The sequence below is a fragment of the Equus przewalskii genome, chromosome 23, assembly GCF_037783145.1.
Source record: "Equus przewalskii isolate Varuska chromosome 23, EquPr2, whole genome shotgun sequence".
NCBI classification, from domain to species: Eukaryota; Metazoa; Chordata; class Mammalia; order Perissodactyla; family Equidae; genus Equus; species Equus przewalskii.
The window spans coordinates 15671882-15688847 of record NC_091853.1 but is presented as its reverse complement, the minus strand read 5'-3'; the positions used below and the strand labels follow the sequence as shown (position 1 = coordinate 15688847).

At 41.0% G+C, this 16966-nt stretch overlaps 2 long non-coding RNA genes across 2 annotated transcripts; one reads left to right on the top strand and one right to left on the bottom strand.

The window, feature by feature from the left end:
- Positions 1 to 1271: 1271 nt before the first annotated feature.
- On the bottom strand, positions 1272 to 9945 carry LOC139078839 (uncharacterized). Its single transcript, XR_011531991.1, has 2 exons — positions 9109 to 9945; positions 1272 to 8842 (listed from the first exon to the last, which is right to left on the bottom strand). It is a non-coding gene; the product is annotated as an uncharacterized lncRNA (long non-coding RNA).
- LOC139078840 (uncharacterized) lies at positions 8380 to 16633 on the top strand. The gene is made up of 3 exons (XR_011531992.1): positions 8380 to 9366; positions 12151 to 12244; positions 13458 to 16633. It is a non-coding gene; the product is annotated as an uncharacterized lncRNA (long non-coding RNA).
- The last annotated feature ends 333 nt before the right edge of the window (positions 16634 to 16966 follow it).

Sequence of the window (16966 nt, the reverse complement as noted above, 5' to 3'; positions counted from 1 at the left end):
CTTCCTGGTACAGGCCCGCTATCTAAATTCTTTTAGGCAGTTAAGAGGAAAGTAAAATGCTCTTCTTGAGTCTGTGGGGCCTTGATTGTCTTCAGCTTAAAATAGCCTACATATCAAAGTGGCACATTCTGGGGCAGCCTGCCCTGAACCTCATCAGTTCCCTCCTCTGAAACTGCCCTGGAAGTTTCACATATTAAAGGCTGAGCTGGTAGATTGCTCCATTATTTCACTGAATTAATCTCTGAGTCTTTGAAATTAAACAGCTGTGCCTCGTTTCAGGAGGTGGGGACGGAGGTGGCCTAAGTTAGGTTTATGGTGCTAGCAATCCGGTATTTAAAAAGAGGCATATATACGGAAACAAAAAGAAATGTTTAATGAGTGGGGCAAATTATAAACCAGTTTCTGAGTTCTGAGGATAACCAGGCAAGAAGATTTCTAGATGTCAGGCTCAAAACATCTTCAGATAGAATGAGGGCAGGCAGTGACAATCTGACAAATTTTCCCGGTTTTCAATTTGAACATCTATGGTGATCTTTTTGAGTGGTCCACACGGCAACTGGAATATTGTCTGTCTGTGAGCCATTGTTATGAGTTCCTTGAGATTATCTAAGGTTGTCCAACTTTAGCTTGCCTGGCTTTAGAAAAACGGCAGCTTTAGTCCTCAATGATTCCAAGTCAGAAAGGTGGGAGAAAAATTGGAAACGTTAGTTTAGAGAGTTGTAGCTACATATTAGAGGTAATTAGAAGAATTCAGGATCTAGTTGAGTTTACAGGTAGAAAACAAAACCTCAAAGACAATTAACAGAAGTAGAGTCTAATCTCCACAAGTGAATATAGTAGTTTGTACTGAAATGTAATTTTTTTTCTCTACAATTACCCTCTGTTCTATCAAAGATAACCATAGTAAGACTAATATGTTTGTTGGGGCTGGCCTGGTGGTGCAGCGGTTAAGTTTGCACGTTCCGCTTTGGTGGCCCAGGGTTCGCTGGTTCAGATCCCGGGTGTGGACATGGCACCACTTGGAAAGCCATGCTTTGGCTGGCATCCCACATATAAAGTGGAGGAAGATGGGTGTGGATGTTAGCTCAGGGCCAGTCTTCCTCAGCAAAAAGAGGAGGATTGGCAGCAGATGTTAGCTCAGGGCTAATCTTCCTCAAAAAAAAAAAAAAAAAGACTAATAAGTTTGCAAATTAAGTCTAGTTTCAATAAACTTGGCTTGATTATTTACATAAGTGTAGCAAGAATAACAGTGACCATTTAGAATCTTTTAATATGCTTTACTGGAACTTTTCATAAGGAATCTTGGATTGGACTTTAAAAGACTCTTAAGGCTAAGAAGCCAAGCCAAGGACTTGCCATCAGACCTCAGATGCAATACCTATAGATTTGGGTTAATTCCTCTCTTCTTAAGGTCCCCAAAATATTCTGAGGTTCCTGGGCCTTCCAGGAAGTGACCTTCCTTACTCACCTGGTAAGGCTGACAGGAACCCCGTAAACAAGATACCAGACTGACATTTCCAAGGGGCTTTATTGGCTCTGTAAAGTCAATCTTAGTTCCTTAAAGATGTCTGATCATATCTGAGTCTATGTATGTCTCTTTGAAATATGACATTCTAGTCAAAGCTTTGGTAATATAACAAATGTTTCCAATTGTATACTGTTACAAGAAGAACAGATTCTTATTGAATTTATGCAAATAACTATATTGCCACGAAAATATAGGAATACTCACTGAGAGTTTCTAAATTCTGGAGGGATCAGGTAGGGAGAAAACTAGTAACTGTTTCATAACAATTCATTCATAAAAGGTATATTTTACCAAATTGCCTACGGCATAGATAGCTTAAGAGAAAAAGTTTCCTTAAATCAGGGAAAGCAAGACATTAGACAACCAGCAATATTTCAAACAAGAAGTCGAAAAAAATATAATTATCCTCCTCAGTTAATTCAGCCACATGTTATTAATTTTTATTCTACTTGAATCCAGTTTTTCCACTAGTTTGGAAATTCTTACCCAGTTCAGTTGTATTATCTTAAAGTTATCAGAAAGTTGTATTTGTCAAAAGTCCTCTTCTTGAATCACCTTGAAGAGGAATTACTTTTGCAAGGACACTTTTGTGAAGCATCAGAGTAAAACAATAACTCTCTGTAAATGACAAAAGACTGAAAAATGCACACTATTAAAGATTTGGTGAGAGTTCATTATAATGCAAGTGACAAGGAAATTTGCTTATCTCTGTAACATAGGACACTTTATGATAATAATTGGGATTATGACTGATAACATTAAACCAGGACATATTAGATTTCTAGGAATTTCACATAATTTCTGAAACACTTATATCATATACCTATACAGACACAACATAAAGAAGTCTTGGTATTCCTTCTTACTTTACAATGCTTCCCATGTAATTTAATATACCATATAAGCCTAATTTTGTTAGCATCTCCCTTTTTTTCCTTTGATTTTTCTCCCCAATTCCCCCCAGTACATAGCTGTACATTCTAGTTGTGGGTCCTTCTAGTTGTGGCATGTGGGATGCCACCTCAGTGAGGCCCAGTGAGTGGTGCCATGTCTGCACCCAGGATCCAAACCAGCAAAACCCCAGGCCGCTGAAGCGGAGCATGAGAACTTAACCACACAGCCACAGGGCAGGCCCAGCATCTCCCTTTTTGTAAAGAGAGAGAACAAATCCTTTGTGACATTTCAAGGGCCCTCTGGAAATTTCAAAGTTAGTTCAGGGTCAGAAAGACTTCATTTAGAATTTGATTTTTGGGAAGTTTTTCAAAAACAACAAAAAGCTTTTAAAACGCTTGGTCAGATAGAATCAAAGTAAAGCAATAAGTGGTAAAACATAAGTAAGTAAAGACAAGTAAACAATAAATTTACATAACTTAAGTAAAACAATACTATTGTTTACTTAAGTAAAACAATACTTAGCTATCTATTTAACCAGAGTGACAAAGATTTCCCAGGCAAATATAGAGGATTACACAGCTCTGAACAAAACTTAGCTCTTTTAATATTGAGAGAACTAGGTTTAAGTAATAAAAGATGCTTTGAAACACAGGAAATTATTTTGGTAAGACACAAAATCTTTGTTTTCTAGGCAGATCACTTAAAACGTAAAGGAAAATCTTTCACAGTATCTTATTAAGAGCAGACCAATAGTCCAAGAAAACTTTGTTCTTTTATCAGATGAAAGAAAATTAAGTTCCAGTTTTATAGAAGTACACTATTGATATTAAAGCTGAGTGTTACAACTCTTATAACAAATTCTTTCAATCTTATCCAGCTTGATCACACATAAAATTCCTTTCCCCAGGATTCCTCTTCCACAAACCTTCTACAAGTTTTTTTTCATTTTTATTTTGTCCTATGTTTTTCCTCTTTCCTATTTTGAAATAGCCAGAAATAATTAGCCTCTCTTTGGGACAAAATTATTTTATTTTCCCTCAGCAAAATGCATTTCCGTTTCTCATACTTTAGCTGAAAACACACATATTCCTTGTCTATGGAGATATTTTCTTTATTATTTCTAGTAGCTTTTAATTACACATTTTAGAATTTTTAACTCTTAAAAATGTTAACCCAAAAGTAAGCAATTGTGAACTCTCTGTTATAGCTGTATTCTTTAGCTTAGCAAATTTATGAACACATATCATAATTTCTAGAGATATACTTCTTCATAGTACAGTTTTTCAATGTGATACGAAAAATGTTTATAACAGACCCAAATATCTTTGTTTCTCTGTAATAAAAAAGCCAAAAGTAGATAAACATATATATACAGTAATTAATGTTTCTGTATTTTATCTTATTTGGAAATGATCTAGATAATTAATGAATTTCCATCCTTTAATTTAACTTAGCAAAACTCTAAGAGTATAAGTTACCAGTGATTTAAGAAACTGTTTAAGTAGACACATACTAAAACAATTATTGTTAAAAGTTCACCTAAAAACTCTTATCTCACTTACATCTATTTAGTTCATTTGTTCTTAACAACCAGATTACTCATGAAAATTTCATGAGACATTAAAGCAGTTAGTCATCACCTTAAGTCATTTTTTTTTGCTGACAAATTTTGTAACAGAGATAGCAAGAGAGTATTTGACTTTCAGTAAACCTAAGTGGAATAAAAACGTTATACTTAATGTTGATAACTCTAAAGACATACCTGTATTAATTAAACCAACAAAATTAGCCTAGCTTTTATTTACTGAAAATTATCCAAGATCATGTGAACTTGAAAAGCATTTGGGTTAGTTTTGATTATATATTTAGTTTATTTAAATGCTTGATTTACGTTAAGCTAATCATATAGAGCTCTTTTACAAATTAATTTGGCAATACCATCCAAAGTAAAAAAAATCATACCTGTAACATACGTGCATAGACATACATAAACATCCTGACAGACACAAACAGAGATTGCATAGCTTTAATTCTAAAACTTTAGTCATGACTCAAGTACAATACAAAATTCACTAGTTTATAAATAATTGTGTCTCTGGCAGATGGAATGAGTTAAGGTTACCCACTTAAAAGAATTTTTTTGCTAATATTTGTGGAGAAGACTTTTAAGATTTGTATTTGCCCTTGAGGAGTAATCTTAAGGAGGCTGTGGTCTAGAGTTTGGGTAAGAGAGTCTTTCTAGAAGTTTGTATTTTTAAAAAGTCTCTTTCCTCTTTTTTCTTCTTCAGTCTCAAGCAAGTTTTAGTTGCCTCCTGGGATGTTTACATTTCAAAGACGTGGTAAGATTTACGTCTTCAAGGGACAGAGAAAGAATGCAAGTTTTTCCTCAGAGTTTTGGGACGTATTTGTCTATTATCAGAAGTCTAGGGTAATTACTATTTAAAATTTTTCTTCTTTTTCTTAAGTATGGGAAATTTTGTTTCTGATATCTTGATCTTTTATAATATCTACATGCATTTTGAGAGGAATAGGAATAATCTCAAAAATAGTTTTGAGATTGGTAAAGATAGGTGGGCTTTGAATTGCTTCTAGAGTTGCATTTCTGGTTTTGTAGAGACTTGTAAGACAAAGACAGTTGCTTCTATTGGCCCCTGAACATTGGCCTCCAGCTGATCCATTTCCTGATTACTTGCCTGGGAATTTGCTTAGGAAACAGGGTCATTTTTTTTTTTTGAGGAAGATTAGCCCTAAGCTAACATCTGCTGCCAATCCTCCTCTTTTTGCTGAGGAAGACTGGCCCTGAGCTAACATCCATGCCTATCTTCCTCTACTTTTTTTAATCTGTGGGATGCCTACCACAGGATGGCTTGCCAAGCAGTGCCATGTCCACACCCAGGATCTGAACCAGCAAACCCCAGGCCACCGAAGTGGAAATTGCAAACTTAACCACTGCGCCACCGGGCCGGTCCTGGAAACAGGGTGATTTTTATGATGGAGAATTTACAGTGGATTTTGTTTTAAGTCTAATTTCTGTTCTTTCATCTTGTTAAGGGAATCCCCAAGGCTAGCTGTTATTTTCCTTTGTATCCACTTTATAATTTTGTCTTTCTATAGGTACCAATAAGACAATTGTTTATGATGAGAGCTCTCTAAAAATTCTTTTCTTTTAAATGCAGCCCATTCAAAGGATCCATAAAAGGATCTAGTAAACTCAACCGTGACCCAACCAATAAACCTTTTTATGGCTTAACTAAGAATACAAGAGATGTCCCACAAGAGAGTGCAAAAAACTCAGCTCTTACAAAACTCAGAGAGTTCACTCCTGAGTTAGCCTAAGAGAACAAAGGCTTTTGTTGTCCCAGGCAGTAAGAATCGTATAGTGAAAATGGCGTCTCTGGTCTCTCACAGGGATGTGAGACACCTCTAGTCACAGACCCACTGACCTGTGACACTGAGCAGGTGCTACTGGAGTGAGACTTTTCTAGCACTAACAAGATAACAAAGGTTGAGACGACAAAGGCTCCTTTAGGACTGGGACCACTTATAACAAAGTCCCCTGAGAGCTGGCATGGCCAGATAAAGAGAATGCTGCTTGTGACTTCAGGTCTCAGAATCCCGGTCTATTCTACTGGCCGTCAGATGCACACTGGTGTGTGCACCTTCTGGATGGCAGAGGACAGAGAGACTATTCTCACTGGTCACAAACTAAGCTCTCAGGACAAAGATGAAAGGAAAACCTTATCAGACCTATGGTTTCCTGACAAATGACACAAAAGACAGAGACAAAAGAAAACACTGATCATCTCTAGGAAGAACAGTATCGATAGAAAGCAAGAGTACTCATAACAAATCTTTATCAGATTCTCTACACCTAAGAAACAAATTCACAAAAATATTTTCTCCTACTAGTCTAAATTTCAAAAAAGGAAAGGACTCTCATCGCTCTCACTTCCACCAGACCCAGCAGGCAGAGATCCAGGGGACTGATGCAGTAAGAATTCTTACCTTCAGCCAGCACTTGTCAGATGCTCCAGGATCTCAGCTGCAGCAGCCTTGGAGCAAGCAGCATCCAGCCAGTGAAGTCTCCTGGCTGACTTGCCAAAACTGTAGGGGAGAAAAACTTTCCTTTCTTCCTTTATAGGTTCTTTGGCTGGCCTAATAGTTAAGTTGACATAAGGCAGATTAACAGGAGAAAAATAGATTTAATTTTGTATGTATGGTAACTCCAAAGATGTAAGGCTCTCTGATCGTCAGGCAATTGAGACTTATAAGCCATCATGAGCTAAGGAGAAAGGCGTAGCTGTCTGGAACTGCAAAGGGGAGGATAATAATTCACAGAAATTTGGGAAGAGCAAATGTTTGGTACACAAATGTTTTGCACGCCATGCAGATAATTCCTTCCAATGTACAAAGTTTTCTCCAGTAATAGCTCTCTTCCTGGTACAGGCCCCCTGTCTAAGTTCTTTTAGGCAATTAAGGGGGAGGTAAAAAGCTCTTCTTGAGTCTGTTGGGCCTCATTGTCTTTAGCTCAAAATAATCTACATTCCAGGGCTGGCCTGGTGGTGTAGCGGTTAAGTTCACACACTCCACTTCGGCGGGCTGGGGTTTGCATATTCGGACCCCAGGCTTGGACCTACACATCCCTCACCAAGCCATGCTGTAGTGGCATCCCACATACAAAATAGAGGAAGATTGGCACAGATGTTAGCTTAGGGTTAGTCTTCCTCACACACACACACACACAAATAATGACAATCTACATGCCAAAGTGACACGTTCTAGGGTGGCCTGCCCTGAACACCATCATATGCTCACATTATATTTCTATTGGCCAAGTCTAACATGGATCACTGTAGCTCTCCTCAATGTGCATTAAATACTTGTCTACTGAATAGCTGTTTATTTGCTTTCCCTTCTCCTTTGAAATTTACCAAAGATAAGTGGCTTCTAGAATTGTCAACCATTCTTCATTTCTCTTCTATCTGTTCTGAATTAGGAGAAAGACAAAGCAAAATTCAATACTAACAGAGACAATATCAATAGAAGATATCCACTGAGCCATTCAGCCCCTAGCAGAAAGCCAAGGAAGGCAAGCTGGGATTAGGGAGTGAGTGGCTAACTGGGGATGGTGGCAGGATGGAGTGAGCAGTCTCTTAGGCCTAGGAGGTGACATAAGCAATTTTCCCAGGACCATTTTGACACAAGCAATAAACCAAGTAAACAAGGTGGAAGGTAGCTGGAATCTGGTCTCAGTCAGTTCTGGCGTGATTCTCCCTTATCACGTGAGCCAAGGGGCTGGCGGAGAAGTCTCCTCATTCACTGGCTCCCCTGAAAAACACAGCTTTCTGCTTGTGTGGTAGGAGGAATTGCAGAATTTGGAGAGTCGAAGTTGGGTGGGGGAAGGGAAATAACTGAGAATTGGAAAAGCCCTAATGATTTTTTTTTCTAGCTCTCTTTTTATGGGCTTCTGGAGTTAGAAGGAGATTAAAACTTCAAGTTAGGGGGAGTAAAAACTCTTAGCTAACTCATTAGCTGGATTTATCTGATTAATCCTGGGGTGCCTGGGTCACAATTCAATCAAACAAATGTACTGAAGTATGAAGAGTTAAAAGTGTTTTGAAGCGGGACAGGCCCTACCCCTGTTCCTTGGATAGGGGAGTGGGTGGGAGAGGGTGGGAAGGAATGAGATAGGGCCAGGAGCTGCCTGTTCTGGGAGCAACAAAGCGGAAAGAGCCCCCAGGCCAGCTGGAGAGGGCCCAAGACTTTGCTCCCTTCACAGATCTGAGTTTCCCATTCTAGCTGTACTTTCTTTCAACTCCACTCATTCATTCATTCATTCATTCCGCAAACACTGAGGGCCTACTATGCATTAGGCCTTTGCTAGCACTATAAATTGAGTAGAAGATTGAACAAAATATATGAGATCTTCAACTTCTTGAAACTTACATTCTGGTGGAAGAGCAGACGATTAAAATGTAAACAAAGCAAATGTAAACTAAGTTCCTGAAAGCAGTTAAACTGTTTGCCCAGTGAGCAAGGAAGTCCTCTCTGAGGAAGCAACATTGACTCCAAGGTCTGGAGGGAAGGATTACTCGCTGCCTCTTTGACATCATGGAGATTTTATGTGTGCATTTATTCAGTCATCAAACATTTCTTGAGTGCCTTTTATGGCCAGGCTCTCTGCTGGGCACTGCTGAAAAAAGATGAATAAGTCAGGGACTCCGCCCTAGAGGAATTTATGATCAAGTGGAGGAGACTGACAAGTCAACAAGAAAGCAATTGCAGTGGCAATTCAACACAGCTGATCCAGATGATCTCTAAGGCGCATTCCTGTGTCTAAACATTCTCCTGTTGAATAAGTTCTTGCTGTATGTGTGGTACTTTGGGATGCCCGTTTTCTCCAAGGACTGGATAATTCAACTGTCAATAGAAAGCATGCATATATGAAATATTAAGACCTCAGAAGCCAGCCTGTAGCAAATTATTCCTATGTTCTCAGCTCAGCCCCTATCTACCCAGAGAGATTTAAGGATTTAAAGCCTTTTAAATCAATCAGGCCTAGCACCTCTCCATTAACCATTTTTAAATCCCCTCCAGTTTATGGCAAGTTGTACCTGCATTGCCCTTTTCGGCAGGGCCCTCTGAGAGGGTCTGGAATGAGGATTTAGGTACTGCCCATCTGTTACCTGCTCTGGGTAAGACGCCTCCTGAGTCTCAGCTGCTCCATCTGTAGTCTTCAATCTACGCAAACTGAGGTCTATTCTGAGTTCCAGGGAGGAGCAGGGGCAGCACACTGGAAAATTAGTTGATATCCTGGAAGCAAAAGCCCAGAGGGAGGTTGCTCTTGCTGTGGACTTCTAGAGTTGCTGACTGTGCTTTGAGAAACCTCAAATATTGCCTTAAGATCGTTAGCAGGGAAGAAAGTGCTTCATCTGAACGATCAGGTAGGCGGATCCCCCCCTTCCTCCTTTTATCACTTCTCTGTAGCAATGTGAAATCCCAACCACTCCATCCCTTTGATGTTTTGCTGAAATCACTTCCACTAAGTTCCCCAGTGACCTCCATTTTGCCGAGTCCATATCCACTTTTGCCTGGGGAGTATCATCATCTCTTGAAATTCTGTCTTCCTTTGGCTTTTTAGGGCATCTCTCTTCCTTGGTTCTCCTCCTACATTTCCAGCTGAGCATCTTTTAATCTCCTCCACCTCTTTGGCTGAAATTCACACCCAGAAATCTTTGATTCCAAAGCCTGCGCCCTCGGCCATACACCCTGCTGCATGCACGACACTACAATATCCTTACCTCGTGCTTACAACAGGTGTAGGTTGGGGAAGCCTGGATGCAGTGGGTTGGGGCAGGGATGGGAGATGGTCTCTGCGCCTGTTTGCAGGATTTGGAACTAGGACGAAGCTGCTTTAGCCACAGCTGGTGGTGGGCTGCGTCTTGCCTACTCTAGGAAGTCGCTGCCTCTGGATGGCGTACTGTTCTGAGTCAAGTCAAGAGATTACCTCCACAATAGTTCTTTTCCTCAGCTTCCCACCCCCTCCAAACCTGCTTCTTTACCACCCTCCCACTTTCTGCAAATCATCTTCAACACCATCCAAATTTGACCTCAACAGTTCCTACTTAAAATCCTCCCATAAATCCTCCTTGCGTTCAGGATAAAACCCAATTCTTCGCACTCCTTTGCTGACACACAGAGCCCTTCCTGGATAGGGTCCCACCCCCCCTCCTTGGCTCAGTCCCCCACCTGTGACTAGGCTCAGATACACTGTGTGGTCTGCTGGCCCTCTCCATCTTCCGGGCTGCTGGAATCCCTGCCTGGAAGGCTTTCCCAACACCCGCCTTCTTAACCCCACACCTACCCTGATGGTGTGCATATCACCTCCTCCAGGAAGCCTGGTCTGACTTCCGCAGGCTGGGCTAAAAGGCTCCTCTTGTGTGCTCCCGGCATACTTTATTTACACTTTGCTATCTACACACTTGTTATTGCTCCCTTCTTATTGTGTTTGGTTCATCTGCTAGCCTGGCTCCTTCTCAACTACTTGAACTTAGGCAAGTTACTTAACCTCTTAATACCTCAATTTGCTCATCTATGAAAGGGGGTGAAAACAATATCTACCTCATGAATATGCTGTGAAGATTAAAGGTACTGAAAATATATTACAGTATATATTAAATATTAGAATGTATTATTATTATTATTTGAGGAAGATTAGCCCTGAGATAACTGCTGCCAATCCTCCTCTTTTTGCAGAGGAAGACTGGCCCTGAGCTAACATCCATGCCCATCTTCCTCCACTTTATATGTGGGACTCCTACCACAGCATGGCTTTTGCCAAGCAGTGTCATGTCCGCACTGGGAATCTGAACCGGTGAACCGTGGGCCGCCAAGAAGCGGAACATGCACACTTAACTGCTGTGCCACCAGGCAGGCCCCAGAATGTATTATTTTATATTATTATATATCCTATCTCAAAACATATATTAAAACATATCTTAAAATGCTTTGTGCAATGCCTTGCATAGTGTAAACGTGAAATAAATGTCACTGTTAATTCTGACTTATTCAATATTTAGCATATCGCCTAGCATCTGGTAGATATTCAGTAGACACTTGGTCTACATCTCTCCCCTTTTTTCAATGTTGACTTTGCCACTTGGTTCTCAATTCTTTTTGTTTTTTTTTTTTTTTTTTTGCTTTTCAAAAACTGAGTAAGGTGAGAGGGAAAGGGGAAACAAAGATATTTGCATTGACTCATAGAGATTTCTCAGCCCTGAGCTGTGGTCCAGCTCCCAAGGGGTGCAGGGAGATGTTATTTCTGTAGATAAGAGAGCTTTGGCACCAACCCTCGTCTTTCCCACTGGTCCACACCCCTTGCTCCCTGTAGAGATCCCTTCCTGCTTTTACTGCCTCCTCTGTCTGCTCCTGAGCTCTTTGAAGATTTTCAAAGAATGTGGTGGTAGCGGTGGTGGTATGGAGAGGAGGGGAGTTTGTATGTGACTTACAGGAAAAATCCAACTTTCTGAGACAGTCCCAGGAGAGCTGAGGTTGTGTACTTTCCCTGAGGGCCCGAAGCCTCCAAGAGCTTTACCTGAACAGGAGTATCCAACCAATGCTGTAAGGCAGAGGGGCAATCATTCTTTTCCATGTTCTTCTTGAGCATTTGGAAGTACTGAGAATAGAGTTCATTCATCAGATAAGAGTTCAGGGGGGTCGGGAGCTGGACTAGATGAAGTCATTACTATGATTCTATTTTCCAAACCAAAATAGGACAAAGTATGGCACAAAAGAATTGTTGAGATCCTGATTTGTGATTTTATTTATGTAAAAGATCATGCAAAGATATAAAACAATGAAATCACATTGAATGAACTGTCTTTATTAAAGACCATAATTACACAAAAAAGTGCCATTAAAAATATTTTAATGTTTGTAATATTTCACAATAAAGAAGGTTTAATTCAAGTCTTTTGCATTGAATTGTCTGTTTTTAACTACTGATTTCCAGATGTTCTTTAAGAATTCTGGCTATGATTGCAAATATATTTTCTCACTCAGTGGCTTGCTTTTCATTCTCTTAATGGTGTCCTTTGATGAACAGAATATTTAAATTTCAAGGACGTCTATGTTATCACTCTTTCCCTTTATAGATAGTCTTTTTTGTGCTCTGTTTAGAAGTCTTTGCCTATCCCAAGGTCATGACAATATTCTATGTCTTCTTCTAGAAGCTGTATTATAGAAGAGAATGTCCAGATGGCTAATAAGCACATGAAAGGATGCTCAACATCGTTATTCTTCAGGGAAATACAAATGAAAACTGTAAGGAGGTACCTCTATACCAGAATGGCTAAAAAAACAAATAGATAAAACAAAAACATACATTTCCAAGTGTTAGAGAGGACGTGGAGCAACTGGAACTCTCATATTCTGCTCGTGGGTGGGTAAATTGACACAGTAAATTAGTACGATCACATTGGAAAACTTTTTATCAATATCTATTAAACCTCAACACAAGCTTACCCCATGACTTAACATTGAACTTCTGAATTGCTTATATTTGTGTGTTTGAAGAATGAAGCTCACTCAGTCATTATGATGCTCACTGATCTGATTCATTCTGATATTTGCAGGTATTCAGAGTTGCTGTGAAATGTCAACAATTTATGAGGGCTGGGATATGTAAATTTAATATAGCCCCAGGAAATACAAGGAGTAGAGTTAGAGGACCTCTAAGATCCCTTCTGGGCCAAGACATAATGAATTGTCTGAGATCATGTATAGTAATGATAATATTATCCTTTGATTAGAAAAGCAGTAAGATATAAGACTTATTTGAGGTATTTGTAATAAGGAGAGTATAGCTATGTAGAATGTTTTGAATTTCTCTTTAGGAATGTTGACTGGATTTACATTGACTTTGCATTTTTCTGCAGAAAACATTCTAAATATTTGGATCTTGTGTTACACCTTTCAAAGATCTTTTCCATATATTACGATTTGCTACTTACAGCACGTTAAATGAATGAATGAACAAAAGAAAATACCATTAATTTTTTTGTGCTCGGTGCTAGGGTTAGAGCAACGAAGCTGGACCAGCTCTCTGCCCTGATGGGCACTAATATTCTAGTAGGAGAGACTGATCTTCAGCAAGTATAGGCATAGGCGTGCTAGGAAAGGGACATATGGTCTCATCAAAGGGGTCTAACCTTGCCTAAGGATTGCAAAGAGTTCCCTGAAGAAGCTGAGATGAGCTCAGGGTTGCTGGATAAAATGGGAAAATGGAGATCATTTGCACAGAGGGAAGCATAGGGAACAGCATGTTGCTTTGGAAGGGAAAAGAATCCAATCGGTTGGACAAAGGAATTTGAGGAGAGATCTAGAAACTATTAGATGTGGAGGGCCCTGTTTGCCCTATTAAGGATCCTGGACTTTACCCCAGGGCAAGGTGAAGCCACTAGAGGTTTAAGCAAGTAGGTTAATCGTATTATAAGAAAATCAAACTGGAATAAGGACAACTGTCTCCTTTTGGCAGGACCTGTGGATAAGAAGTAAAGCTGGAACTAGACTGCAGCTCTCCAGGGGCCTGGCCCCTACGGCCCTAACTTCTCTGCTCTTCGTCAATCTCAGACTAAAGTGAAAAAGGAAACTGGGTGTTAGAAGCTGAGCTTAAGAGTGCGGCTGGTCCCCTTTCTCTTCTTTCCAGGTACCACGCCGTATGCTGGAGAGAGGAGGGCTGACTCCTGGCACGGATTCACAGCAGACCCCTTTACAGAGAAGCCCACCCTGCAAGGCTTACCCCCACAGCAAGACTTTTTAATCCTTTTTATTGATTTTATCTAAAAATACTTTTTAGGCAAGAACCAAAATCCCTCAAATCATAGGTTTCCATAAGGCCCACTTGGAATTCTGTAAAAGAGTAAATGTCATCTTGGAGAGTTGTAAAAGTCAATTGGTCTGTTTCTAGAACACAGTGCCTAGGGTGAATGACTAGGAAAGCAGAGGTGTTTTCCAGGACAGAAAATTGGTTTTTGAGAGGAAAATTAAAAAAGAAGAAACTAGGAAGGCATAAAGTAGTTGTAGAAATTCACTTCTTGAAGTGCACTCTATGCTCCTACTTCTTCAGATCCACTGACTCCTGAACCCACGGGGATTTGCCTCCTGTTCCTACTACTTCTCTGAAACTGCTCCTGCCCAGCTCACCGATCGCTCCCTCTTGCAAACTCAACAGCTTCTTTTTGGTGCTCATCGAAAACCATTTGTCTGTCCTGGAAAACACCTCGGCTTTTCAAGTCACCAACCTTGGGCACTGAGTTCTGGAAACAGGCAGACTGATTTTTATAAATCTCCAAGGTGGCACTTAACTCTTTTACAGAATTCCAACTGGGCCTTATGGGAACCCATTATTTGAGGGATTTTTGCTCTTTGCATTTTATTTATTTAAAAACTTTATTTATTTTTGAGGAAGATTAGCCCTGAGCTAACATCCGCTGCCAATCCTCCACTTTTTGCTGAGGAAGCCTGGCCCTGAGCTAACATTTGTGCCCATCTTCCTTTACTTTATATGTGGGACGCCTACCACAGCATGGCTTTTTGCCAAGCGGTGCCATGTCTACACCTGGGATCCGAACCGGCGAACCCTGGGGCAGTCGAGAAGCAGAACTGCAAACTTAACTGCTGCGCCACCTGGCCAGCCCCTGCTCTTTGCATTTTAATCCTGTTGACCTTCCTCTCCCTTGGAGGAGAAGCTTTCTTCTCCATAGCTTCCATGACTCTCATCATTCTCGATTCTCCTATTTTCCCATCTCTAGTTGATTTCTCTTGTTTTGCACCCCACTAAATGCTAATACTCCCTAGGGTTCTAATTATAGTTTTTTCCTTTCACATTTGCTAAAATGTGGATGCACTGACCTTGAAGTGGATGCAGTGTCCCTGAAAGTGGATGTAGTGTTCGTGAAGTTGTATGCAGTGCCCTGCAGTGGAGGCAGTGTCCATGAAGGTGGGAGCAGTGCCCCCAAGGTGGATGCAGTGTCAAAGAAGGTGGATGCAGTGCTTTCGGATGCATGCATCATTGACTGATGATTCTTAAATGTCTATTTTTAGCTCCTACATCTCCTGGGCTCTAGACTTAGAGTGTCAATAATTGCCTACTGGATTTGTTCACCTGGATGACCTAAAATTGTGTCATCTTCCACAAGTCTAATTCAAAACTAATTATGCACAAGTATCAGCCTCATCCGCAGTAGAACTGCTACTCCTCTAATCTCTTCTGTTTTAGTTCATGGCACCAATACCTGTCCAGGTACCCAGTCCAGAAACCTGGGATTCATCCTTGAACGCCGTCCCCTCCCTGCCCTGAGAGCTCAGTATGTCATGAAGTCCTGTTAAGTCTGCATCCCAGATCCCTCTTCCTGCCCCACTTCTCCATCACCCATGACTTGTTTTTAACCCAGAATTTCCCTGTGCCAATGATCACTTCAAAGCACACCTCTGATGATGTCGCTCCCTTCTTTTAAGTCTATGAAGTCTCTCCATCACCTCCAGAAAAAAGCGTCACCTCCCACTGTGGCACATAGGCTCATCCACAGACTCGTCCCAGCTTACTTCCCAAACGTCTGCCTGCATACCCCCTCTGCTTCAAAACGCCGTTGGTGTCTCTGCATTTGCCCTTGCTGCTTTCCCGTACCTCCAGGGCTTCACCCTCTCTTCATACCCAACAAACTCTTCTCCATTCTTCAAAGCTGTCGCCTCTCAGTGACTTTTCCTGATGCTCCTCTTCATACCCCAACAGAAGAAATTCTTTTCTTTGCTCCCTCAGTACTTTGTCCGGACCTCTATTTTCACCATTATTGCATTGTTTTATGACTATTTGCCTTATTGTTGATCTCTTCCTCTCTCAGGGAGGGACCTTTCCTTATTCATCACTGTAATCCCCAAAGTGCCTGGCATATAGTCAGCACTCAATAGTGTATATGTTTTAATGCTTCCTCCCTCTTTTGTTTCTGATCCCTTTCCAGTAAACTGATTAAAGGTGTAGACAAAGCCCAACTCATATTTTTCCCAGCTGAGCCTATGCAAATGGACACAGCAGGCCCTGAGAAACAGCAATGAGAGTGAAAGATCAAGGGCTGGGAAAACAAAGAACACATTGAGTTTCTTCAGTAGGGGTGACTGAGATTGCACCACCCCCAAGTGCTTGCTCAGAAAGTAACAGCAATGCTTTATAGCTCATTCCTGTCATACCCTTGCCAAAGTGCAGGCTCCTGGTGTTAACAACTTCATGGTGAATGAGCCAAAAGGTGTATGTGGATGCTGGTGGGCACATTTTTGGTGACAGAGGGGAAGGTATGATCTCATCTGGGAGGTGGGAAGCATGGCTGGAATTGGGTCCCCTGCTGCAGGGTTGACCAACTTTTTCTGCAAAGGGCCAGATAGTATCTGAAGCTTTGTGGGTCCTATGTAAAAGCAGCCATAGAAGATATATAAACAAATGAGCATGGTTGTGTTCTAGAAAAACTTTACTCAGGGACACTGAAATGTGAATTTCACATCCTTTTCACATGTTGCAAAATATTATTCTTCTTTTGATTTTTTTCTTCTAACTATTTAAAAATGTAAAACACATCCTTAGCTCTTGGGCCGTATGAAAGTAGGCGCCAGGCGGGGTTGGGTCACAGGCCATGGTTTGCTCTCTCTGCTGTAGTGCTCGGTCCATCACTACGCTCCTTGGAGTAGGTTTATTGGGAGTGAAGCCATATGGAGAGGGTTGACCTTATGATACGACGAGAACAGCCTCATTTCCTGAGTGCCAGGCTCTGTGCTTCGGCGCAGTCCAGGGCTCCCTCATTTGTTTTACCACAACCCTGTGAGGGAGGGGCTAGATCATCCCTATTTTCCAGGGCATCAAACTGGTCACCCAGCTTGTAATTGTCAGTGTCAGGCTTTTGAAGGTCCGCCTGGTTCTGAGGTGCATGTTCCCACCACCACATCATCCTGCCTCCTGTGGTGGAGTATCATGGCCATGGAAATCATATGTGATGGGTT